Below are 26,788 nucleotides of genomic sequence, written 5' to 3'. Positions count from 1 at the left end.
CATGAAACAACTACCACTGTCACTACAAATGCACCCCCCATCCAAACCAGACGCTTGTCAGCCGCCTAATGTCCCCTGACGAAATGCTGCGAATTAGAATAGCCACAAACAGTGCGTGTGTGTGCGTGCATGTGCGTGTGTGTGTGTGTGTGAGAGAGAGAGAGAGACAACAGAGGGAGGTGAGGGAAGGGACTCATCTGTGTCACAGTTTATCCCCTCGGGCAATCAAGAGAGGTGGAGGAAAAAAAAACACAGTCATTAGCAACTGGTGGTGCTTGCTCCAGCAAATCGCCGTTTAAGTGAAGATTTATGCAGGCTTCTGCCTGGAAATGATTTATTTATTTTAGCGGGGGCTGAGAGATCATTAACCTCCGCTGTGTCTCTGGGGAATGGCATCTGCGGCCCCCCACACTGCACACACAAAAGCCCCCCAACCTGCACGCGTCCCCTTGCTTCAATGCTTAGGAGGAGGAGGAGGAGGAGGATGCGGCGGCTCGGGTATCTGTGGGGCCGGACACAGACCCCGCCGCTAGCATGCTAACCACTTCTTTTAGAAAGACTCACTGTCACTTGTTGAAACCCACATGAAACATACGTACCTATAGGGATGAAACTGTTAGTTAACATGCTAACATTACTGTCAGTGATGCAAGCATAAAAAAAAGTTAGCAAATTTGACAGTAAACTGTCAGCAATGTCGTTTAGTCATTTACTTTGATTTGGAAATAATCTGTCAGTCATTAAAGTTTTAAAAATAGCTGTACTTGGTAATTACAACTGGCAAAGAAAAGTTTTTTTTTTTTTTTTATGTTTGAGTCCTGCCTAGATTCAGTGAGAAACAGGACAGGAATTCCCCCATGTCCGGCTACCTAGCAAAGTAAGCTAAGTAAGCTAACTTTTAGCCAGGTGGCTGTTGTGTGTTCAGATCTTCTTAGATATTAACATTCACCGCTAAGATTTTAGCACAGTTTTGTCCAAGCATTTTGTCACATGAGCCAAAAGTATAAAGTGTAAAGTGCTCTGATGTACAAAGTAATTTAAAATACTTTGTGCATCAGAACTCCTTCTTATATGGTTATAAAAAAAGCAGAATTTTTTGGTTGGCCGACCAAAAATCTACATTTACACACTGTGGGAGGCCACATACACACAAAACACACACAAGTAAAACGTTTCAATTTCTCTTTAACGCATATCAAGCAGAGCTCTGCTGAAAACGGCAGAACGAGACATCTCTTACATTAAGTGTAAGCGTAGATGGGCCAATGCATATTTTAACTTGACAATTTACACGAGTTAAACTGTGTGATTTCTTAACAGTCGCGGCGCTACAGATGTGTTGGTCTCTTGATGACGTCACGGTCCCGGCGCTGCAGCCACACACTCTTAATGGCATGTACCTCTATATTCGTGTCCATCCAATTAGAAAATTTGAGGACTTGTGCAACATCAAACCTATTCCTGGTGGCGGTGGAAATTAGAAGGCTGAAGCGCGACAGTATAGATCGGAAATTAATCATTACCTAAATCAAACCAGAGAGGCAATGGTGCTGCCTGTTTAACTGAGTGTAATTGAACACTAATGGCAATCTAAAGCTGCAGCATTGAAGATTTGCATTAACCCCACTGCACCTGGAATAGAGAAGGTCAAATTATATGTATGTAATATATTTTTTTCTGCCCCTCTCCACAGTCATCCCCATTCTCTGGTCGTTTAATTCCATTTAATTTTATCAGCTTGGACTATTAAAACTGAGCTTTCTTTGGAAGACAAGTAGAGAAACGGCCATGGGGGACCACAGGGAGGGGGGGAGGGAGGCGCAGGTCCCGAAAGTGATGATTGTGCTGCAGCCTTATCAAGCAAACACTCGAGTGCACAACAAATCAGGAGTTTTATTAGGGGTTATAAACTCCAGCATCCAATTGGAGATGAAGGGGATAAATTTATGAGAAATGTTAACGGTGGCATAATTTCTCTCCCATATGGCAGGATTTTTTTTCTTTTTTTTTTTCTTTTAAAAGGTTATTTTACTGTTTAAATGTGAGCTTCATTTTAATCATTTACAACATCATTGTCCATACATGTTTTTTGAAGTTATATATTAAACATTTAAAAATCTCTTTTTGTGTGTGTGTGATTTGTATTTTCCTTTGTTACATAATACACAACAAAAAAAGGACATGTATGTGAATACAGATATTTGAATCTTATGGTTTTTAGTTCTTGTAAAAGTTTCTCAATAAAGTCAATTTTCCACCACAGTTCTTCATCTTTGGACATATTAGAATGCATATGAATCTCTCCATGCTGTAAAACCTAAAATTCTCTCTTCATAAGCAGAATCATGCTCTTTTTGTCATAAAATCAAACTTGCCAAATACAAATTAAAAGGAAAAATAGAAGCTTTTGTCCCTTTTTCCCTGTGAGTATTAATACTTTTTATTTGACTAATTTTGATTTGTTGTTCGGCGGGACAAACACGGAAATAATGGAAACAAAGTGGATGCATGTTTCAAATTCAAATAGTTTTCTAATTTAACATGTGAAGTTGGAAAATGTGTGGAATAAGTTAGAAAAAACAGATCAGGGGGGTAGAATAATTTGGCATGGTCTGAAACAATATTGTTCGCTGTGAGTGGGTGGGGGGTGGGGGGGTTCTGGAGGGGGGTCACGGATAAACAAACAAACCTCGACAAGGGCAGCAGTGGGAGCGACGCGGTCTGCGGTCGGGTGCAGACAGCCCCCCCGCCCCATTTGAGAGGGGGGCTTGCCAAGTAGCGACCCTGAACTGCGGCGCTCGGTTGCTGCCTGGCTGCACTAAGCGGCGGCTGCCAGCGACGCGCTGATTTATCAGGGGGGCAACGCCAGCCGCCACCTCGCTCTCCCCCGTGCCCTCCCTTTATAAAGAACCTCCCTGACGGCTCTGATAGCGCAATCAGGGCTACGGCAGAGCCAAGGCAATTTCTCCTTCACTCTTTGATAACCCTGTGCCTTATTGAAAGCCAATAGCAATGGCAGCAACAACAGCTCAATTGGAAAGAGTTGCTGCATTTTGAAGGGGGCGAGCATGGGGGAGTTGGTGGGGGGGAAAGGTTACGCCTTGACAAAATGAGGAGGGAGCAGGGGAGGTCTGTCTCACTTTTATGTAAAAGCCACATTGTCCTCCAACAGGTGGCGTGATTCCTCGGCGGCTGCTGTCCCTCAGCTAGCTCTGCCTTGTTTTTTTTTATTTAACGCTGGAATTCTGACAAAACGGTTGGAGTGCAAGTTTGACTTTTGTCCACAATGAGCTTCGACAGTCACGCAGGCTGCTTTGTTGGGTCACAATAAGAGCTGAACAGTGCTCTCATCTTAGTGCTAGTCCTAGCTTGCTAATGTTTCTTTACAAAAGCGATGGGAAAGTTTGACATCTGAGTAAAATTTGTGCTTCGCATTAAGTTGGAGAATGTGTGGAATAAGTTAGAAAACAAAGCGGGGGGATGTAGAATTTTTTTGGCATGAGCTGAAAAAATATTGTTTACTGTGACAATACTAGAATGACATTAACATGCTAGTTTTTCAGAATTACTAAATGAGGCCAGTAGATGAATTTTTGCATCATACACTTTCAATGTTTTGCTGCATAAATTGTTCATTTACACAGTTAACACTTTTCCCACTCATGCTAAGGCTACATGAGAACCTGAATCAAAAATGAGTTGTTTTCTCTAAAACAACTTATCTTGGCCCAACATGAGTTGATTGTGCTCTAAATGAGAGCAGATAAATCTAGCTGGAATTCAACTGGGAAATATTTTGTCAGTCCATGTTATGAACTGAATGTGCTTAGTGTGAAGAATGTTCCGTTTCATTATTTTAAACCATTACTTATGACTAACAAAGTTTCCTTTATTTGCAAGACAACATCCTTGTCTGTTTGCAGTGAACAGAAAAAAAAATGCAAACATTTTTTTGTAAGCAAAGGAAAAATATTAAGCTGCTCTCAGCAAATTGTTGGAAAAAAAATGAAAAAGAAAAACATCAACTGCATCAGGACAAACATGATGTGAGCCGCGCTGAAGGATGACCTGTGTCATCGTGTTTCATCCTTTCAGTTGATTCAGTTCTTCTCATATTATACAGTTTCAATGGTTGAATGACGCTGCAAGCAATGTTAATTCAAGACCCTGTAATACATTATTTTGGTCCTTGGGCTGAATTGAGTCTCGATGAAAGAAACAAAGGCCGCATTCACAGAACAGAAATATATTGATTTTGAATTCTTAACACTTTATGAGACACAATATAAAATTCATTGCTACAAAATATATTTCAGTCCAGTGAGGTACAAGTTTGCATTCATCTTGCCAATGAGTAAATGAGTAGGCATGTAAGACGGTATTTGCATAGCATCTTTCAAGACATGGATCTGAAATGCTGCTCAAAAGAAAAACTAAAATCCTTGAATTTTAGTACATCCGTATATCTAAGCAAAATATATTTCATATAAATTGGTACTATGTGCCTGGAAAACATATAATACCACCCCTTTAGTAAATATGGCATGATATTTGGCTCAGGATCAGGTTGACATTCAAGGCTTTTCCAATGGAGGAATGGGAATTATTTGAAAACTGCATTTTATACATGCTTTGGATGTCTGATATTAAAATTTGTTTAAAGATCTCAAACATTAAAGTGTAACTCCCCCGCACCCCCCAAAAAGACACCTTTAAGGAGGAGAGGGCGGTTAAAACCTTTTGACTGCATTGTACAAAGGCACAAAATGACAACGGACTGAGGAGAAAAGCCATACTTCCCTTGAATGAATGTAGGATTACATTCAAGTGCAATGCAAAAAAAAAAAACGTAAAGGCAACAGTACATTTCAGCTAGGCTGTTTTTTGTGGTCTAAAGTAAAAGATTTCTAAAAGGGTAAAACAGACGGAAGAGATGCGAACACCGAGGGCCAAGGGTCGCACAGCATCAAGTGGATGTAGGAAGAGGCTGCAGCGTGTCAAAGATGTGAAATGATGAGGGAATTACATATTTCTGAGATGCTGCGGAGATGACGGGTTCAAAGCCAGCTGCCATTACCAGGTTGCAACGGTTCAGAAAAGGTTTCGATGTGAAGATATTTTAAAAGATCATTTATACAAGAGGACTGGTGGAGGGTGAAGGATTGAATGAATGGTTCTAACCCACAGTGCTGATGTCTGACCTTATCATCAAGAGTCAAGTTAGGTGTTACGCTCTTACAATCGCTGGATGCCACTTTTATATGAAAAATGTAGAGTTCCTTTAAAATATAGATGACCCCTAGATTCCTCCTTATTATACGGGTTTGGTAAAAAAATAAAAATAAAAATGTTTACTCTTAAATAAGCTAGGGCAGTCATGTAAACATGACCGTATATATGAGAAGGCTGCAGAACTTTGTGGGATTATGTCCCTGAAATGGTTGACGGTGCGAAGCGTGAGACGAGTTCAGGAAGTCAGTTCAAAGTGCTTTACATCGTGAAAACGTAAACAAATACCATACAGTCAACAGATGTGAAAATAGACATTACATTTTAACAAGTGCCATCATTAACATCATCAACACATAAATATATCGGTTAGTGTTGCAGTCACTGTGGCTCAAAACCAAAAGAAGCAGGTTTTGTTTTAGTCTTCATGTAAAGGAACTCGGTGTTTCAGCTGTTTGGTCGTTTTTCTGGAAGTTTGTTCAGGTTTTCACTTTTTCTTTGGTACAACTGAACAAATGTATTCTCAGTATAAGAGCAGGGTTTGCATCACTTTCTATCAAAACATCTGATTAATTTAGTCAAGTTCAATAAATTTGAAAAGGCTGATTTGGGTGCAACAAATCAGTAAAAACATTATAAAAGCTTGGTTTAAAAAGATGAATACTTTGTATTGTACTCAACATTTGCCGGTGATAATTTTACCCTGATTACAAATAAAGTCTCCATCTGCATTTTTACAAGTATAATTCTGAAAAGTGTGGCATGTGTTGGCCTTCACTTTCCAGAACCACCTTTGACTGCAGCTAAAGCACATCTAAAGAAAGGAAGCACTTTCTTTTTTTCTTATTTCCCTGTTTTCTTCTTTTGGAAAGTGATTTATGAGTAATGTCTAAATGTACTATATAAACAATTTTTTATTTTCTGTTTTTTACTAAAGTGTATGTGTGTGTGAACTGCAATTTTCCAAAGTCTCAGTTGGGCCAAAATTTGGACTTTGACTAGGCCATTTTCACATGAATGTGCTTTGATCCAAACAATTTAAATCTGGTTTAATATGACAAGAGAACCTTCTTCCATATCATCACCTTACTAATATAATGACCCAAGTCATTTTTTGACAAAGGTGATTTTTTTTTTTTACTTTTTGTTTTTTTAGCCTTAATTATCTTTTGGGGGGGGGGGAAACAACTTGACCATTATTTTAGGAAGGTGATAAAATGTTTTCAGTGCGCCTCCACGATGATGCACCATTTCTCTTTCCCTTCATGTTTACACTATGCAGTTGTGTTAACACATAAAATCCTAGTGAAATTAGCTGTAATGTCTCAAAATGCTAAATACCTTTGCGCAACAAAACTGTTCCGCCATCTTTACTTCCACATAAGGTGTGTTTGCCTGCAATGGTTCTGATTGTATTTATTGGACACAGGTGTTTTGGAACAGGTGGTTGGTCGGCTGGTTGTGGTTTAGAGACTGAGTGCAGGAGGAGGGACAGTTATCAAAAATAAATAGCAGGTGATTCTGGCATTGCTAGTCATAACAATGACATTGAGAAGTGAAGTTAAACTTTCAGAACAAGGCCAAATTTCTCTGTGTGGCATGAGAGAAATATTTTTGACATTTAAACCAAAAGGCGGGCGGCAGAAAATCAATACCCTTCAACAAACCATGAAGGATGAGAGAACACATTTTTCAGAATTAGATTTTAAAAAACTTTAGAAATCCATCTGCAATAGAGTTAAGGACATGGCTCTACGTTACCAGAGCCATGTAACGTAAATCCGGCCCTTTTAAATCCAGGGCCGGATTTAAAAGGATGTTGGCCCCTGGGCTGGAGCCAGTTTTGGTTCCCTCTCCACTAAGAAAATCTTATTTTATTAATGCAAATTACAACCGGAAATTTTTCCCAAGCACACAAGCTTATAGAGCAAAAAGATTATTCTTTTACTTGCCATCCATAGCAGTAATGCCAAGGTAAAATGATTCCGCTAAAATGAACTAAATTTTTTTTTGTCTATCTCTCTGTCAGCTATGTTACAGATTTGTTGCCATAGCAACTGACTGACAACAGCTCCACAAGTCTATCAGTATTCAACACCATAAAACAGTTTTCAGGCTTGATGTTTATTTTTTGATTATTAATAAGTAATCATCTGGAAGCAGCGGTGGTTGATTAGCTGATTTAAAAACAGTCTCTCCTGATGATTTGTCATAGAGTGGGTGTGTTGTCAGCTAGCATAACTGACCTAGTACCTTCTCCCTCGCTATTTCTTTTTAATTCAGACTTTTTCCTGACTTGTGAAATGTGATAACCTTGAACCTTGTTATCTAGTTGTTGTAGTGTTTACAATTAACAGCAAAACCCTGCATCCCATTTTCTTTTATATATATGTCACATAACATTTAAAATTTAGCATGTTATGCTGACAACTTGGGTTGCACAGTGGCGCTGTTGGTAGAGCTGTTGCCTTGCAGCAAGAAGGTTCTGGGTTTGATTCCCGGCCCCGGTCTCTCTGCATGGTCACCCTGTGCATGCGTGGGTTTTCTCCGGGTACTCCGGTTTCCTCCCACAGTCCAAAAACATGACTTTTAGGTTAACTGGTCCCTAGGTGTGAGTGTGTGTGTGTGCATGGTTGTTTGTCTCTGTGTGTCTCTGTGTTGCCCTGCGACAGGCTGGCAACCTGTCCAGGGTGACCCCGCCTCTCGACGGAACGTTAGCTGGAGATAGGCACCAGCACCCCTCCCGACCCCATTAAGGGATAATGGTGTAAAGAAAATGGATGGATGGATGCTGACAACTTAACAGCGAGCAGTGTCTTGTGTATGTGACGTCACGTTGCCACGTTACCACGTTGCAATGCGTGTATACATCAGCAGGTATGAATTGATGCATGGTAGGCTTAATACATCCTCTAGTCCAGTGTTTCCCAACCCTGGTCCTCAAAGCACAGTGACCTGTATGTTTTAGATGTTCCCCTGCTTTGATACGCCCCATTGAGACGACTGAAATTCAGCAAAACTCTGTTAATCAGCCATTGACTGAAATCATGTGTGCTGAAGCAGGGGAGTACCTAAGACGTGCAGGGCAGTGTGCTTTGACTGCATGTTGTTCCCAAAGAATTTGACTTTAATTTAATAATTTTCCAATACTTGAATATTGTTTATGTAACCCTGAAGATATTAAAACATGTCACCTAATTTGGGCCTTAGTTTTAGTTGAACTACAATGTTTGCAAAACACGCACATATATGAAATCCCCCTACCCTCCTCAAAACTCGGGGTCCTGGGCTACTGTCTTTTTAAGCTCCATCTAAAGTCTAGACCAGCACATTACAAATGATTTAACCTCACAGAAGAAAATAAAGTGTCTTTATGGTCTGTGTGAAGCTGCCTGCCTGACTGAGAGATTCCTAGAGGACCCTAATCCTAAAATGGAAATTTAAAAAAATAACTTTGAGGCTCCTTGAGAAAAAAAAATGAAGTGAGACATGCATCACTTTAGTGAACCTGATCTAATTGCAGCAACATCTGAACTTGTGCAATAAATCAAACTCCTCTGACAGAGTTCTTCTCAACTTGTCTTTCTCATTCTCCCATCCCTATTAGTCTTTCCTAAACGATCATGACACGCAACGCGTTTCTGTGATGAGGAGCGGCTTCTTCAAATGTGAAAGAAAGATCATTAAGAATGGCGAACAGATGTGACGCTATTGTTGCAAGGTGCTAGTTATCACTCTCATCTCTGCCTGGAATCACAGGAAGTAGGAAGCACGGTGAACCGTGCGAACACTTATTAGAAACAACGGAGGAACGAGACCTCAATTTGCAAATCGGATTTAAATTCTGGGGGGTTTATCTCCTATTCATCCTATAAATAGTTTCAAATCGATCTTCACAAAGCTATTGATGAATCCATTTATTTTTGTGTTCCATGGCAGATTGAATTTGCAGAGAGAAAATTGTGGCAGTTTGTATTTATTTTGTCACAGATTATCTCACAGGAATCACTGACGTAGGTTTAACAGACCTGCTAATTACAAATTAACCAGGGATATTTCCAGTATTAGGACGGTACTGTACATGCACCAACAAAAAATAAATAAATCAGGACGCCCCCTTTTAATAGCCGTTTCTGTCAAAATGGAATGTTCACAAACTGATGGCATGTTTGGCCAGAAAAAAGAAAGTGTTTTAATTAGTGTCAAAAATGAAAACTATTTAAACAAAAGAGTACAAATGAGTAAGGTGAAAAAAGAACACCCTACCTTTCCTAGCAACTACAGTATAATAATTGAATAACATAAGACACTTCTTTTAGCTATAGGTACGACTAAAGTTTGCTCTACTCCAGGGTCGTAATAGTTCTGGGTTTTTCATTACAGCTTAGTTTTATTTAGTTGTGACTCTGTTTGTCTAAGTTTAAATTAGTTGTTAGAGTGTATTTGATAGTTTTTATTAGTTATTGTTAGCTAAATATTGTTTAGTCTTCGTTCTAGTAGTTGTTTTACTTTTTTAATACTTTGATCAAGTATTAAAGTATTAAAAATTTTAGGTGCAGAATTCTAAAAGGTCAAAGTATTGTATTGTGATTATGTATTCATCGATTGGGTAGTCAACACTCAAAAGAACATACTGTTTTCAGAAAATGGATTCGATGACTGTTGATCAATCAACTGACTGCAGTGTTTCCTCCCGACTTTTGCCTTCGCCATTTGTGGACCAGCGTAAAAAACTATAATCTTGCAACAGGATGTGAAAAATGTACAATTTTCCATAAATTACACATGGAAATATTGTTTATTTGACAAGTATAAGCATTTGTTTCTTAAGAATAAGAAAACAAATTTAACATAATCCATTGACTTACATATGGCAGTGCTAATATTTTCCTCTGATTAAATTGTGCAAACAAATGAGAAAAGCTGCTGTGTCCTTTAACATAAAATTCCATCAGGTGCACGTTGCATTGAAAAGATCGTCTCCTTCAGTATTCATGTCAACGAAGATATCTACTATTGCCTTGAGGCCAGACAGGGCCTTTTAAAGAGCAATAATATAGTTTTCACAAAGGAGAGCTCTTCTTCTTTATGTATTCACAAAGAAATTCTTTACTGATTTACCAAGTGGCCACTATAAGTTTCATTGGGTAAGGATAAGACATTATTACACCGCATTTGAAATTTTTTCTTCATTTAGCCAGATATACACACTTATATATCATTTGTATTTATGCTCTTGTTGCATCATGTTTGTATGGATATGGATGAGATTTTAAGAGGATAACTGCGAAAATTCCATGATTTCACATTATGGCAGCTAATAATGCATAACATGCTCTAACAATTCATTTAATTAAGTTCACCTTATTTATATAGCAACAAAATAAATTTGATCTCAGTGCACTTTACATAAATCCATATAATTCATCCAAAGTCTGGTTTTTGCAGCAATTCCTCCTGAGTAAGCATGGGGCGACAGCGGAAAGGAACAACTCAGACTAAACAGGAGGAAACATCCACAAAAACAAGGCTCAGTATATGTGACAACCTACTGTGACCAACTAAGGGTTGTCCATTACATCAAATATATTTATTCATTTGTTGCACCAGAAAACTCCAATTAGGAGTTTTATGGTCTGCATCTCAGCTAGGATATTAAAATGGGATGTAAAAATATATGTGTTTACAGTTAAAAAAATTCTAATATAAATCCTTTAATTTCAAACTATTTACATTAAAATTACATTTCGAATAAACAGAGATGTCTATGTTGTAAGCAAGGTAAACGTGTTTGAAGCCGTTTTTAGCTAGCTGACTGGCTAGCTAACTATATTCTTAGCAAAATGTGAGAGAGGTGCAGCAGAGAGCTATACTATCCTCCATACACCAGAAAAATTAAACTTCTGCCAATAGTATTAGCACTAGCATTGTGTTACGTTAACCTGTTCAGTTTAATACCATTTCTGATAAGAAATATATGTATGTTGCACAAACACTTTGTTCATGGGAGACTTAGAAGGGTTACTGCATACAACCAGATGGAAACTAAGGGTGAAAAGCGCACACACGTTCAACAACTTGCTAAAGTCACAGTGGCATCTACTGGCCTGGCATGACAGTTGCAGTGGATTCCAGACGCCTCGGCGGTGTCATTTCTGCTTAGTCTGTGCATTTTCCATGCAGTTGTCTGTTTTTCCATGTGGGAAATTGGTAATTGTTTGTTTTTGACTGTTTGTTTTTATTGATCTGTACAGCACTTTAAGATGCTTTTAGTATGAAGGGTGCTTTATAAATAAAATTGATTGGTTGATTGATTGATCTAAACAAGGAATGTTTCATAATCAATATTCCGAAAATAAGGGCACTTTCCAGTTAGCGGTCACATGTAAATATAGCCTAAAACAACTTTGAATCATAGGATCACTATGACAGAATGTTTTGAACTTTTGAACGTATAGCTTTTTAAAGCCTTGGTGCACCTTGCACACCAGTCCCCAATGTCATATTTGCTGACAATTGTACAACACAATTTTTGAATAACCTAAAGTAGATTTGTTTTATATCTTGTAAAGGTTGTTAACCAAACTTTAATCAATAGAAACATAAATGAAAAGCACACAAGAGGCCAGTGAGATGTTTGGACATGACATCAGAACGATATTGCACAAAGTTACAGGGGCAGCCAGGCTGCTTTTTGTGGCTGTCCGACCTAAATAATTCCCCATGTTGTCAGGCTTCGCCTCACCAGGTTCCAGCCTAAGCACTGATCCTTCCTTATTCCCCATCTCTCTGAACCTGGCTATCCTGTGGTGGAGCAGCTGTTATACCGGTTTGATCGACTTCGGGGGGGGTCTGAAGGTCGGCGCACAATGCAATCCGAAGGTAGAAATCCTCAGCCTTATCAGTCTGACCTTCAGGACCGCTGATACCACTGATGACACAAATACTACAATCCGTCGCTTCTAATGTGCCGCCGCGGCGCATTATTCTGTAGAACTCTTGATAAACAACACTGCTGCGATAGATGTAATTAGCCTTTTCTTTTTTGTTAAGTTTAGTTGTGTTGTAGCGTCTCTGTGAGGCAAGTAAATGTGTTTACCATAAATTTCCAAAAAAGAAACATTTTGATACATCTCCATAAATCAATGCTTCTACATGAAAGGAAACCTCCCCCCCCTTCTGATGATATTAAATGGAATCTGCAATAGTGGTTGAATAAATCTGATAACTTACAAATACCATGCCTTACACTTCACAGTACTGACATTTATATTCATCAGCAATAATATTGGTGACAGTGGTAGCTGTAGTCTGGTATGAGCCTCATTCATGCTCAAGGTTCGATCTGTTGAAAAGAGGACGGCAGCGATGGCGACGCGCTCCCACGTCAACCAGCGTCGCCATCCTTCAGTTGCGATAGATGCTTTGCCTCGAATTTATATCACGCAACTTTGTGTTTATGTGACAGCATTGGCTTGTCATTAAAAAAGGGGGAAAATGTCCTTTCGGTGTTGATGTGGGATATCTATCGGTGTGAATAAATCCCTCTGTAAACATTTCAAAGGCTTCCACAACATTAACACAAACTCCAGCGGAGGATAAGAACACTTCCTGGGGTTGGCACTTCATCTCCACTGAGAATGCTGTGTCACCTCTACAGGTGGTTGGCTAGATTAGCCGAGTTCCCACAGTTCAACACAAGAAACATGTGATGGATGCACACAGCAGACACCCTCTCTGTTTATGTGAGAGATTAGCTTCAAGGAACGAGCAGGTAAAAAAAACAACAACTAGTGTTTCTTTTGGTTTCACTGACCTGAGATGGAAAGAAATACGGCTTTGAGTTTCCATCCATCCATTTTCTTAAACCCTTGTCCCTCAGTGGATTCAGGGGGGGTGCTGGTGCCTATCTCCAGCTAGCGTGGCTTTGAGTTCTACTAGGAAAATATGTTTACATCTTTAATTTCATATGTTTGATATAACATCAGACCTACAGCCACATCTACAACGGAATGGTTTGAATCAAAGCAGATTCATGAGCTAAAATGGTTCTGTCAAATGTGCTAAAAAAGTATGAGGCACCGACTTGAAAACTGAGGGTTAAAGAAAAGGGAATGAACCTCCTCCCCCCAAAAAAACAGGAAATTGATGTTCACAGATAATCTTCATGCAATTTGAGCTTAAGATAATCTGCGAGGAGGAATAGACAGAAATGTCAGTGAGTACATGTGCAAACCTGGCCAAAATGATATTTAAAAAGATTTGCTGCTGATATTTAAAAGATTAGCAGCAAAAGGTGATTCTGAAATCAAACTTTCAGACTTTTGAAAACATTTGTCTTTCCATCCACATTGCAATCATCTGCTTCTTTTTGTTCAATTATTACGCAAAAACTCTAATATAGAGTTATGAAACTCCGCCTTCAAGAAGTCATCACAACATGGCTCCTCTATTAACCGTTTAACGATGTTTTTACCAGCACTGCACGCTGTTTACATGGGAGCTCAGCAGATGTGCAGTTCCACCAGGTGTTTGCTAATTGCGTCTGGCTAGTCTAAAGGAGCTGAGTGGGGGAGTCGCACTGTGTAATGCAGATGCTCAGAAGTTTGGAAACAGCAGTCCAGATTAGGAGCTGCATCTCAAAGGCGGAGATAGGTCAACCCAGATGTTTTGCCCAGCTGAATGGTTTCCATGGAGATTAAAGGATTTCTCAAACATGCATTAAAGAATTAAGGCAACACTGCAGGTATGTTTTTTATGAGGAAATATAACATGACAAAAAGCTCAAAAAAAGTCTATTTTACATAATATTTCCCTTTTAGAGACGCATTTGTGAGGTGGCAGCATTTTATGACGTTTAAGGGGAGTGAATACTTTAGCAGAACACTTTGCATTATTGTCTGAAGCACCAGCTAGTTCCCATCACAGCAGTACATGTGCTGTGTATGTTTGCGGGTTGCATGTTGTAAAGCCCAACGGTCATAAAGCTCCATAAATATTCATGGAGTCAAACATTCCCCCAAAATCGTCTGGTAAGTGTTCAAGTAGGTGCCAAGAAAACAAGTAAAAAAGTATTTTGAGCGTCGCTGAACTTCCTTGAAAATTTCCAATAATTGATGAAGCCTCTTAAAAAGTAATTAGGGTATTCACGGCGCTGCGTACAGGAGTGGACAGGCCTTGATGACTGCGGAGCCGACCTAATCCAGGGCGGCAGTTTGGCTGTTGATTTGCAGACTGTGGGCCTTGCATTGTGAGGGCTTTATGGTCCCTTTATGGTACGCCAGGAGACACCTGCATGGGCGATATGTTGCCTGAGACATTTTTCTCTCTCCTTCTGTGTGGCTCCTTTGCTTTTGTATCATTAGCGGAGCAAAGGGGCCGTGAATCACTCGTCTCGACCCCCCTCCACCTCCCCTTTCCTTCCATCTTTTTCAACCTCTCTCTTCTCCCCCCGAACAGCCCGACCACGGCGGCCTCCCTCCCCTCTCCTCGGGTGCTAAACGGCTTGACAGAAGGGTGCCCAGACCGTTGGCAGTAGCCATCGACTGGAAGGGGAGAAGCTGCCAGGAGTCCTTGATGGATAGGCTCATTTTCCAGCCGGCAGCAAGTCTCGGCGAAGCATCCGTGTCATTTGTAATGTCAGCCAACAAAATGTAATCAAACATTCCAGCGGTTTAATCACAGAGGGCTGCTCGAGAGATGATTGTAGTGTCAATATAATGCTATTTCATTATCTGTTTGTATTTTATATTGACAGTGTCAGATAAACAGTGTGGAAAATTAAGATTAAAAATATGGTAATTTCATTTCAATCACCCCGGCTACAGTTGCTGGCCCATTATGCGATTGATTACTTCTGAATTAAATTTGGGGCTGAATGTAAAGTTTAATCTTCTTTCTTCTCTGCAATTCAACTCCCCAAAGGCCTCTTAGTAAGTAAGTACCCATTTCATTTGATCTTTAATGAAAAGTAATGGCCCAAATGAATTGTATAAATCAGCTGTCGCGTGTACCTAGTTGACGTTCCATTTCTTTTTCCTTTCATTTTTAATTCCCCTCTTTCAGCGTCATGACCCAAAACTTAAGGCCGTAGTCCTTAAAAACAAAAAAAAGAAAAAAGAAAAAAGAACTACAGTGCCGAGACAGAGTGATTTCTTCTGTTTGCTTTTTGTCACATTTAAAAGCAAAGAGATTTTAAGGTCAGACAAAATATACACAGTGTAAATAAAAAATAGTTTTCAAATCAAAATTTCATTTATAAGAGGTAATAGCTGTTCAAACTGATATGTTTTAGTGTGGAAAAATGTTTTTTTCTCTAAATTGAAAATAATAAAATTATTATCATTGCAGTGATTTAGTCACTGATTAATGGAATCAAGAAATCACTTGAATAGAACCTGTTTGACAACAGGAAGTAGGTCAAAGGATCAGAAAAAGCCACACCTTATTCCGCAGATTAGAAACAAAATCGTTACCTTTTATATACACATATCAATCTGGAATGGGTTGAAAAGCAATTTCAAAGGCTGTGGGACTCAAGTGTAGCATACACTAAAAAAAGAAAATGGCCTCCCAACTTAGTAGATACAGTATTAATTTGTCACATGGAATCAAATTAAGTTATTTATATTTGTCTAACATGACAAACTTAATACATTTATTTGGAGAAACCTAATCTGATTTCTTGTGACCCATTACCATAATATATTTAAGTTGGAGCACCTGTTTTCTTTTTTCAGTGAGGACAGAGAGCTGTGACACAAAAATGAATAAATAAATAAATAAATAAATAAATAAATACATGAAACAGCTCTGCTGTTTTGCAGGAGGGCCCTGCCAACCAAAACTACTCCGTAAGCTCATCGATAACTCATCCAGGAGGTCTAGTTCAGACTGCAGAACGAAATCTAAAGCACTGCAAACCTCACTTGCCTCAGTTATGGTCAAAGTTAATCAATGAACCAAAAAATAAAAATTTTCCACGTATTTTTGGTCTAATTTCTAGTGAAAATATCTTAACACACTTAAAATAAGATAAAACTAACAAATGTCTCAACTAGACATAGTTATAAGTTTACATAGTTTTAGGCCAATAATTCCTTAATATTGATGAGAAAGTACTACCTCCATTGGCTGGAAAAACACTTATAAGAACATTTTCTTATAAGTGAAATAATCTGCCAAAGTACTTTGACATTAATATTAAGGACTTATTGATTTTAAACAAGCTTCTGTATCTTGCTGAGAAGTTACTTCTAAGTTGGTTTGTCTTATTTCAAGTGTACCAAGATATTTGCACTAGAAACTAGACCAAAAATCCTTGGTAAATTTAGATTTTGTTCTTCTTTTCCTTTTGTGTGTCTGTGGCAGTGAAAGAAACTGGTTAAAAATTGCATTTACAGAGAGTGGAAAAGGCAAAAACCACTGCTTATCAATGGCAACCAAAAGATCAGTTTCACATTAAAAACTTGATGATCGCCATAAATTTTGGGAAAATATTCTATGAACTTACAAGATCAAAGATGAACTTGCTAGAGAGATCATCATCACCATCCTTTGGTCAAACATGGAGGTGGTAGGGTGACAGTCTGGGGCGGCTTTGCTGCTTCAGGTTAAGACATCATTATTGATAGATCCATGAATTCTGTTCTCCTGCTGTTTGGCCATCAGTTCCTGACCTTAAACTCAAGTGGGGTTTTTTTGTTTGTTGTTTTTTTTTGGCAGCAGGACATCGATCTGATTCTACTCCTCGTGGCTCAAAACAATCAAAAGAGAGGTTTTGGAGTGGCCCGGCCCGGTTTGTCCTTAAATCCGAGTGAGATGCTTGCTGCCGTTGACGCCCCAACGCCCTCCGACCAGGCTGACATAAACCATTTCTGGGCCAGAAGTTCCTCCACAGCGATGTCGAAAACTTATCGGTTTTTACAAACACTTCACAAAGGGAGGGGACACAACCAGTTAAAGGGCCAATTACTTCCCAGGTGCGCCGAGTAAATGAGGTCATTGTTTTTATTAAGGGCGTTTTTTTCTGTTATTTGAAAATGTTTAAAATAACAAAAGAAGAAGCAAAAAGAAAAAGAAATCTGTAAGTTTTTGTGCCTTTTTCTTAAATAAAGAAAATAGATTTGTGTAGCTGCGGCAGATGAGATATTTATGAGAGCTGAAAATAAGGTCAAACATATGTACCCTGCAAGGTGCTTAGCAAAGTAATTAAGAGGGAATACTTCTCAGCCTGGAGTGCCACTTTTAGGAGAAACTCCAACCTCTAAACCCGCCGACGGGTGACAGACATTTTAATTACATGGTAAATTTTGATTTTTCTCTCTCTCTCTCTCTCTCTCTCTCTCTCTCTCTCTCTCTCTCTCTCTCTTTCTCTCTCTCTCTGGGCCTGAACTCTTAAGCGCTGCCATGTAGTCAAGATTTAGCTGCAAAAATCCCCCCCTGCCCCACCGTTTTCGGCGGCCGTGCGAGAAGTGACACGACCGTTAACGAGAGCTCGGCGGAAGAAGGAGACGGGGGTTGAAGAAAGGAGCGCTTCTTTGTGAGTTCCCATTCAGCGCGATTTGTCCCCCTTTGTAGTCCTAATTATGTGCCAAAGTAGGATAACAGAAGTTCTCAACTCGGCCATTATGCCAGCACAAAAAAAGAGACGCATACAAGGAGCTGATCACTTTGGAATTAGCAAACATGATACTATATGAGGAGGGAGAGAGAGAAGAAAAAAAACATTAATACCGTCAGGGATTAGAGGTTCTGATTAAAGTGTAGCTTCTACCATATGCAAATTAGTGATAGGCATTTATCAGCGCCTGGGCAAGCTGTCTTAGCTGCAAAGCCACATATGTTTTTTAGCTGATTAAAAAACTGCTTGAAGTTGCAGGCTTTTTAATGGCAGAGAGAGAGAGAGACACACAGAGAAAGAGAGAGAGAAAGAGAGAGAGAAAAAGAGAGGTTGTGAGGCAACTCATTTCCTTTTGGCCAATTTCCCACAATCGCTCAGAGCGTTTGCCTTAATTCCCTCCTTTATTAGCTGCATTCTTTTGTATATAATTAAAACATTTCTCAAGTGAGCATGTGTGTGTTTGTGTTATTTTATTTTTTTGTCCTTTATTTTTCATCAGTGAACATATTGTATTCTTTCTTCTTCTTTTATTTTTTTTAACTATATCACCGTAGCCTGGACGCCCCTCCTGAAAGGGAGCCCAAGTTTGGGCACGGCGACCGTAAAGGCAGAATTAGGTGAGAATTTGTCAGCGGTCTGCCATTGTGCGAGGGTCTCGGCGTTATTATATTTCCTTTTTCACATGGAGGTGACCCCCTTTGTGTTAACAAAGAACATGAGGATGAAACTGAGCTCTGTGTGCTCCTCACCCAGCACTGATAATGCCTCGGTAACCCAGCAGCAACCCCCACACCACCCTCCCCTCCTCCTCTCCTTGAGGGAGCACTTTAATTTATGCTTTTTCATCTCCCTGGGCGCAGCACTGTTAACCTGCTCTGTGCACTACTGATTCTGGGAAGGGAAACCTCTTATCCACACCAGACTGCTGCGTCAAGTCTCTCCTCTCACTACTCCACCGGTGGAAAGTTAGTTCTTGATGCAAACGGCAAAACATCCCAGCAAAATGTATGGCTGGGGAATAAAGAGATTTACACGAGTTCAAATAGGTAACCTGCTTACTGTCAGCTAGTTTTTCCTGCTTACTACGTTAATGTGATTTTTTTTTTTTTAAACATCCCTTATTAGGACTGTACTTATTTTCTTAGGTCAGTTTTAGTTCGAGAAAAACTTAACTATAGTGTAGTAGACTGTGCTAAACTGTAATGTGGTATTCTCTGGTATAGTGCGGTACTGTAAACTGAACTATTGTATAATGTACTACAGACTATAATATACAAGGCTGAGTATTGCAACTATGCAAGATATATTATTCTATGGTATAATATGCCATAGAATAATATACTATAATATACTCTGCTATACTAAGGTAGACTATACTATGCAAGAGTTTTCTATACGCTGCTATCAGGGTTAAGCAGCTGCTTAGGGCCCCCACACCACCAGGGGTCCCCCAAGAGCACCAAGCTAGCATGATAAAAAAAATATACATAAATATTTAAAATAACATTAAAAAATATAAACTAAATAATATTACACATGGAAAAGTGTTTTCTATATTGCTGCTGTTGTCACTGGTGGGAAAATATAAGATATCAAACTTGTTTACTGTAAATTAATGTTCATCAGCTGATGTTACTTTCAAGTAGTTCAAGTAATATGGCACACATACATTTTTTCAGTTTGTTACTCCTCTATAAGGTCAAAATTAACAGCCATACTAACACCCCTTGATGTAAACTAATTACAAATTATGCTATACTATACCCTACATGCTGGGTATATTGTATATTATAGTATGCCGTTGCACAACACTAGACTTTGTTATAGTACACTACTAATCCTCACACTCTTCATAACAACCTATGCACTCCTAATGTTAGCCTAATATCGCTCTTGTTTAGTTAATTTCAGAGGGTGCTGAGCGGTCGGTTGTACAAACAGACAGGGACGCAAACAAAACTTGTCATTGAACTGTGTAACTTTTACTGAGGTTATACAGTACAATACAATATAAGTACAGTGATGGACAGCAGGCGTCAGTCGTAAGGACTCTTACATGTTGCATGTTACTCTTTACATCTGGAAATTTTGCGCATGAACAACTTTAATATTTTTAACATATTTTCCCAACAGTCCATATTATAAATTTGGATGTTTAGTTAAAAAGGTAGGCATGGTGTATGTGCAGAATTGTATTGAATTGTATTGTTTTTATCACAAACAATGTTTGTGATTAAAAAAAATGGAGTTATTGAACCACAGAAAAATATCAGCTTCATTTCCTTCCATGAAAAAAAAAAAACAAAAAAAACAGGAGTTTCTGTGCTCAGCGAAACCTTCCCAGAAACATAGCAAACCAATAATACTCCGCAAACCAGTGATTCAATAAATTACATTGTGGCAAAGAAGCCATGTAATTGAAATATCTAGATAAGAATGAGAGTGACTCTAAATGATATAAAATGATGGAGACAATAAAAGGAGCGGTCCGGAGATGGGCTCGTGGTTGCCTTGAACAGTCTGGAAGGGGCGGCCTAAGTAGCGAAGCCATAGAAACATGTTGAAAAGAGCTATTGTTGCTTTTGAAGGCAACCTCTATCTCTCAAGGACATCTAATTAACAGACAACAGCTGAGTCCATTTCAAATGGTAATATATTTTCCATTAAATGCATCATTTTCAATGCTTTATTGCTTACTTCAACAAACCTTTCTTTTTTTTTCTTATTATTTTGCAGGGAGGTATTTAATGCTTTATTTACTACACTCAATACATTGTTTGCACTTGTGCAGGCATTTCTCTCTGACCTCTTCAACGTATAATAGTGAATTGGTGGTTAATGAAAGGTAAGCATTTTAAAATGTTTTTCATCTCTGATTCAATATGTCATTTCAATGAACCGCTTTCACACCGTTTCAATCACATCTAATTTAATAATAAAGTAAACGGCCACAAAGGTCCCGGTTCATGAAATGAAGATCGCAGAGATACGTTAAGGTTTATACAAACCACTCTGACCGGTGCACAACCAGAACCGCAACGACGGGAAATTCTAAGAAGACGTTCTCTTTCGAAACATTTCTCAAAGCACAAAACCTTCATTCTATGTTTCCATATGCTAGTGACACACTTGCAGCAATTCAGACTAGATTGTTTTGTGAGTCTGAACTGAGTGAGAATTTTGATGCAGGACCTGAAAAAGGCCGATCCCCGACAACCTGACAGAACGGTTCTGCAAAGAAGAATTGGGGTAAAATTGCAGCATCCAGATGTGCAAGACTTACTGAGACCTATCCACACAAAGTCCATATAATGCAGTAATTTAAGTTATGATAAATATTTTTGTGCAGTTTTCATTATTTTGTAGAAACCAGTTTCCACTTTGATCTTGAGGGGTTTTTATATTAATTTTTTTTGTCAAGAAAGTTGCATTTTGTTGATTGTGTTAGAAGGGGATGAATACTTTATATAGTCACTGTAAATACACACTAAGGTTTATTAAGAAATTAAGTTTTTGTTTTGTTCAGAAAAAAACTGAAAGCAAGGTTGGTGGAAATATTTTGGCGAGAAAATCAGAGCTTTGTTAGCTTAGCTTAGCATGTTTTTTCCCTTTGTTTATGGTTCTACGCTATGTTTCTCCCCAAAATCTATTCTGTTTCTGCAACTATGCTGTTACTAAAAGAACATTAACACACTAACATCACCGTATGTGAATTAATATGTTTATTTGATGGCTACTAACTCATCTGTAGCTCTTCATTTTATGCACTTGATGCTACTGCGTACGCAACAAAATAAAATCTGTGCCTTTTCACTGTTGGGTATCTGCATTACTTTTCCAAGTTGTATAAAAGATATGCATCTTTAAGTAAAGCATGTAGAGTTTTCTGTGACACAATGCATAGTGTGATCTCTGGCTAAATCTGGGTGTCATAGATTTTTTTTTTTTTACAAAAAACATCAGTAGTTTAAATGTCACAACTCAAAAACAGTACATACATTTTCCATAATGAACCACTTGCATATTTACGTAAATGTCAAGTCTGAAAGAAATGACTAGATTACAGCTTTACCTAATGTCATGCTATGCATACACTCTGTCTGCAATGACGAAGACTCGCTCACCTTTAAAAGATAAGAGCTTGGAGTTGCAGCATTCACTCCAAGTGTATAGATTCTTGATAATTCATTCAGAGGAGTTAAGGTGATCCTTAAGAATTAAAAACAGAAGAAAATGACAAGATAAAACATAATGTACTCTTATGGATCCACAGCAGCACGATGTCATTTTGACACATTTTTATCAGAATACAGTCAAAACGCTCTTACACAAAAATCAAGAAAATTACAGACAACCTTGAGCATCCTTGTCATGAGACTCTCTTAGACAAACAGTGTCTATAGTCAGAGGCTGTAATACAGGCTACTACAGGAGATATTTCCTCCCGAAAGCCATCACTATCTACATTAATTCTGAAGAATTTGAATTAATATGAGTTAGAACATTTAATTTGCCATTGGGATCAATAAAGTATTTTTGAATTTAATTTTGAATGGATGTCCATTATTAACAGCAATATGAAAAAACAACATGGTACAAAATGTCTCATAAGTTAAGATTAGATCAGTACTACATAATTTTCCTGTAAAAAGCATGGTTCTTTTTCTAAAAAAATCTAATCTTTTAACCTATTCTAACAATTATGCAATCAAAATTGCAGATAAGAACATCTTCTTGAAACCTCATTTTATTTATTGGGAGAATTTTATTGTCTGAATTAATAACCTGCAGCATTGTTTTGAATAGTCAGGTTGTTCACCTGATGCACCCAAAGCCTTGCTTACTGTTACCCTCACACACTCATGCAGAGTAGCTAACTGTGTCTCCCGTGGGGGGAAAAAGAGAGGGAGATCTAAAATCAATAGCCGCTAAGTTAAAGATGCAGCTTGCCATTTGACCTGTCCTCCTCTTGTCTTCATCACAGTCTTTTCAGCTTTCTCCTCTCACCACCCATCACCCCCCCTCGTTTACTACCGTAAATGACACGCCGACACGCTCCTAACGAGACACAAATTGTTTAAGTCAGTCTAGGTGGAAGCGAGTCCCGCGTCGGCGGGGCCGCCGGCGATTATCTGCAGAGGAACAGTAGGTCAGAGGTTCGGACAAAAGACTCGATGCAACCTCTTTGGCTGGCGAGGAGGAGGACCGAGTGCGCTTAAATGTCCTGGGAGTCGTTTGCCTCTTGATTTCGGAATCAATGAAGGGGATAAAAAGAGGAGGGGCGGAAGGTTTCTCTCCAGCAGAAAATGGCATTAGAGTTAATGACCAAGTTGGTCCCAGAGGGGTAGTCCATATTAAAGCTATTTCAGCAGCGACAGCTTTCACCACATGACCTGGCTGATTAATGACAAAGTGGTTCTAAAATAGGAGTAACAATAACTGTCAGTCAGTATGAAAGAAAAAATAATTATTCAGAAGTAGTCTGATGTTTGTTTTGCCCTTTTCCTGGATTTTATTGCCTTAAAAAGGCACAGAGACTCTGCTTTTTGGTACAACGATTCGTCCGTCTTTTTCCAGTAATATGTGACAAGTTGTCACATATAAGAAACATATAAGATAAAAACTGATAAGATCAACAGAGTGGAGGCTAGCTTTAATTGTGTGTGTGCATATACTTGCTTTTGTTACATTATTAGGACCTTTCCCAACACAGTTGCTAACCATATGAAGACTGGTCCAAAGTCTGAGTGTGGTGTGCTAAAAAGTTATTTTTGGGTTGGATTACGTCTTGGGAATGGTGATGGTTTGGGTCAGGCTGCTTGAAAGAGGGGAAATCTGTGAGGATGGAAATTAAAAAAATAAAAATAAATAAATTACTTCACCATCTAAAATAAACCCATGATAAAAAAAATTCACAAACATTTAGAACAAAGAGAGATTAATGTTGAGTTCTACATCAAAGTATATTCTTTTTTTTTTTACAGTCACAAGAAGTTGGGTTTTGAGAAATTATTAAACTCAACTTGAGATACTTTCATATGTTGCACAAGTGCTTTTCCATGTGCAAGGCTTGAAAGTTATTTTCATCTATGCACATTATCTTTCAATAAATTTGGCTTTACCCTGACATTTAAATAAAATTTTTTATGCTATTTACAATGACATTCAAAGTTATGATTTGTATAAAATGACAAGGACTTTAACATATTGATTTTGATATGTTAAAAATTTAAATGCAGTTTATTTATAATTTTTTTAATTTAACGTAAAAAATGTTCTGGCCAGAACCTTGTATTCTCATGTTTCTGTGACACCTGTAAATCTGACGCACAAGCTACATCCACAAAACAGCGATGGACGACAAATCTGCTTCTCTTGTCCACTGGGTGTTAGTTTTTGTTTCAAAAAATTACCTGATGGGACTCTGATAGGAAAAGACTATTGTTGTGTGCAAGTTATGAAAGGAGTTAGCTAATGCTAACCATGTAGCAGTACCACAGACGTCCCCAACGCTAAAGTCAGCGTCCACATTTCTAAAAAGGTTCCATGAAACAGGAGTTCCTGGACCCCTGGAAAGCCCTTCGCACCAATCTGATAGTTGAATAATTTAAGTAACATATAAAAAATATATTTGTTATTGAGTTTATACATCTCATAATTTAGCAGCAAAAGGGGTTTTGAATTGAACATGTTACTTATTGAGTCAATATATAGTTTGACTAAAATGTGATTAACAGATTAATTAAAAGACCCTGCCATTAACTCAATTAAAAATTTTAATCAAGTCCCGTCACTAAAATTTACCAGTAAAAAATTTAAGATTCCATCATTTCTGATATTCTTCAAAATGCAAAGATTGACAAAGAAAAGTCCTTTAGGAATATTTTCAATTCTCTTCAAGAATTTGAAAATAAAACTAATGTAAAAAAAAAAATTATAAATTGAATTTTTTTTTTATCCGACTTGAATGTTTAGCAGAAGTTTAGTCAATATATTCCACTGCATATATAAAATCAACAGATTTCTTTTGCCCTATAATTCATTGGGTAAGAATGGCCCTTCAGCCCACTTTAGGACTGCAGACACCAGTTGAAAAAGTCTTATTGTGCTTGGGAATTGTTCTGAATGCTGATTGTATCGAGCCTGAGCGGACGGCAGGGGCCCCATCTGATATTTACCGCCTCGAGTCTACCAGGGGTGACCGGGGGGCAAGGCCGCATTCCACGTGTCCGACTGGAGAGCAGATTAAAGTGTTCTGAAAAGCTGCACACTGCTGGCCGCAATGAGAAAAATAATAATGTGGACATGGCCTTCCCTTTATGACAGTAACAACACATTCTCCAGGGACCAATCTTTTTTTATCAATACCGAAGAGTAACAAACAAGCGCACACCCAAAGCCAGAATTGTGTGAGACGATGTATGGAGTATTTATGATGCTTGTGTATCTTGAAGGTGGGGATGACAAAAGCAGTCAAACAAACTTTTATTGCCATCTGCCATATATTTTTAACCAAAAAGGTACATTGTATCTCATTATTTCTTTCAGACTGAAAGAGGCAATAACTTTACTTACACCCCCCACCAGAAAGTCCTTGAACGGGCAAAACACCTAAGAGCAAAAAAACAAAAACCAAAAAAAAAAGAAGAAGCAGGGGAGATGCATCAAAATGAAAAAGTGTGTTTGTTATTTGGAGAAAGGACAAACTTTAATGTATTTTTGGAATTATAACCAGAATTAAGAATTACAGAGACAGTCTTTCACTTAAACACTAAGGCTCCCAATGAAAGAAACCCACATTTTTGTAGATTGTTTTTCTAGCATATTCTAAAGAAAATGCAGCTTTTGGAGCTGTTGGAGCTTTTGGAGCTTTTGGAGCTTTTGGAGCGGCAATGCTACTTGACATGTTGTTGGCTGGCATTTGCAAAGCAGCCAATCTGTGACTGGTGCTGATTGGCTGCACTCTAAAACTAGAAATAGCAAAGACAGTACATATTACCTTATGTGATACTGGTAAGACTGTCTCCGCTCTTCATCCATATTAATGTATGTTTGGTATCGGAACTATTAAAATAGCCAGTTATTAGCCATTTTAAAGGGGGGTTCAAGTATCTGCAGATTTTAACCATTCACGGTGGGAAATGTGAATTTTCCACCATGAAATATACCACAGATATGCATCATTGCTTTAATAATGACTCAAATGTTACAGCAATGGCTCAATAAACTTACAGTCATTCTATGCACTGCAGCTTCTCTATGTACATTAAGAATAATTCACTCAACTCAGCATTCCAAGTGTTTGACTCCAGCTGGATGACCTACTTTCCAATTGATTTAACTCAATTATTTGACCATTTTCTATTAAACTCTCAATCCCACATGGTCAGTTGATTCTGAGAACTTAAATGTCGCAAAACAAAATGAATGAACTCTGTGCTGGTGTACTTAAATTCTACACATTATCATAATACTCAGAATTTAGAAATGATGGTGCAGCACCTTTCCACAGCTATTTGCAATATACATATGTAGTATGACAGGAAACTGTCAGCAGCTTAAATGTTAAACTAGTAAAATTTTTAAAAAATCAGCATCCAAACTCAGCTGAAGCAAGTCCATGTTCTAAAATGAAACAATTCTATTTTCACTAAAGAATGCTGAAGGTCTGACGAGCGCGCACCATCTAGCTGTAGATCCCAAAACAATAAGGAAAAAAGCTTTTGATCCGTGTAAGATCTCTATGCTCACAACACACTTTATCCATTCTCTCAGATCTCATAGAACTCCACAAAAAGAACAGAGAAAAGAGGAAAAGCCAACAAAAAAAGGAGGTATAAATAGACGCCGTTATTCTGAACAATCTAATGAAACAACATTTCTCCCGACAATGCTTCACAGCTCTTTTTAAACCAAACGCATACAAGCTTTTGTTTT

The 26,788-nt window shown here is 38.4% G+C and overlaps 1 long non-coding RNA gene across 2 annotated transcripts in view; it reads right to left on the bottom strand.

Annotated features, from left to right (window-relative positions):
- LOC103463966 (uncharacterized) overlaps positions 1–26,788 on the bottom strand; it is a 119,930-nt gene that overhangs the window by 38,892 nt on the left and 54,250 nt on the right. Inside the window, exons 2-3 of one of the 2 annotated variants that reach the window (XR_533562.2) lie at positions 23,573–23,686; positions 21,976–22,060 (exon numbers count right to left, since the gene is read on the bottom strand). This is a non-coding gene — a long non-coding RNA (uncharacterized LOC103463966). The remainder of the gene's footprint in view (positions 1–21,975; positions 22,061–23,572; positions 23,687–26,788) is intronic. The other variant, XR_014087361.1, reaches the window with a different exon arrangement.

Source organism: Poecilia reticulata, chromosome 4, assembly GCF_904066995.2.
Source record: "Poecilia reticulata chromosome 4, P_reticulata-male-v2, whole genome shotgun sequence".
NCBI lineage: Eukaryota > Metazoa > Chordata > Actinopteri > Cyprinodontiformes > Poeciliidae > Poecilia > Poecilia reticulata.
Note: the sequence above shows the minus strand (reverse complement) of the source record. Positions and strands in the feature narration are given on the sequence as shown.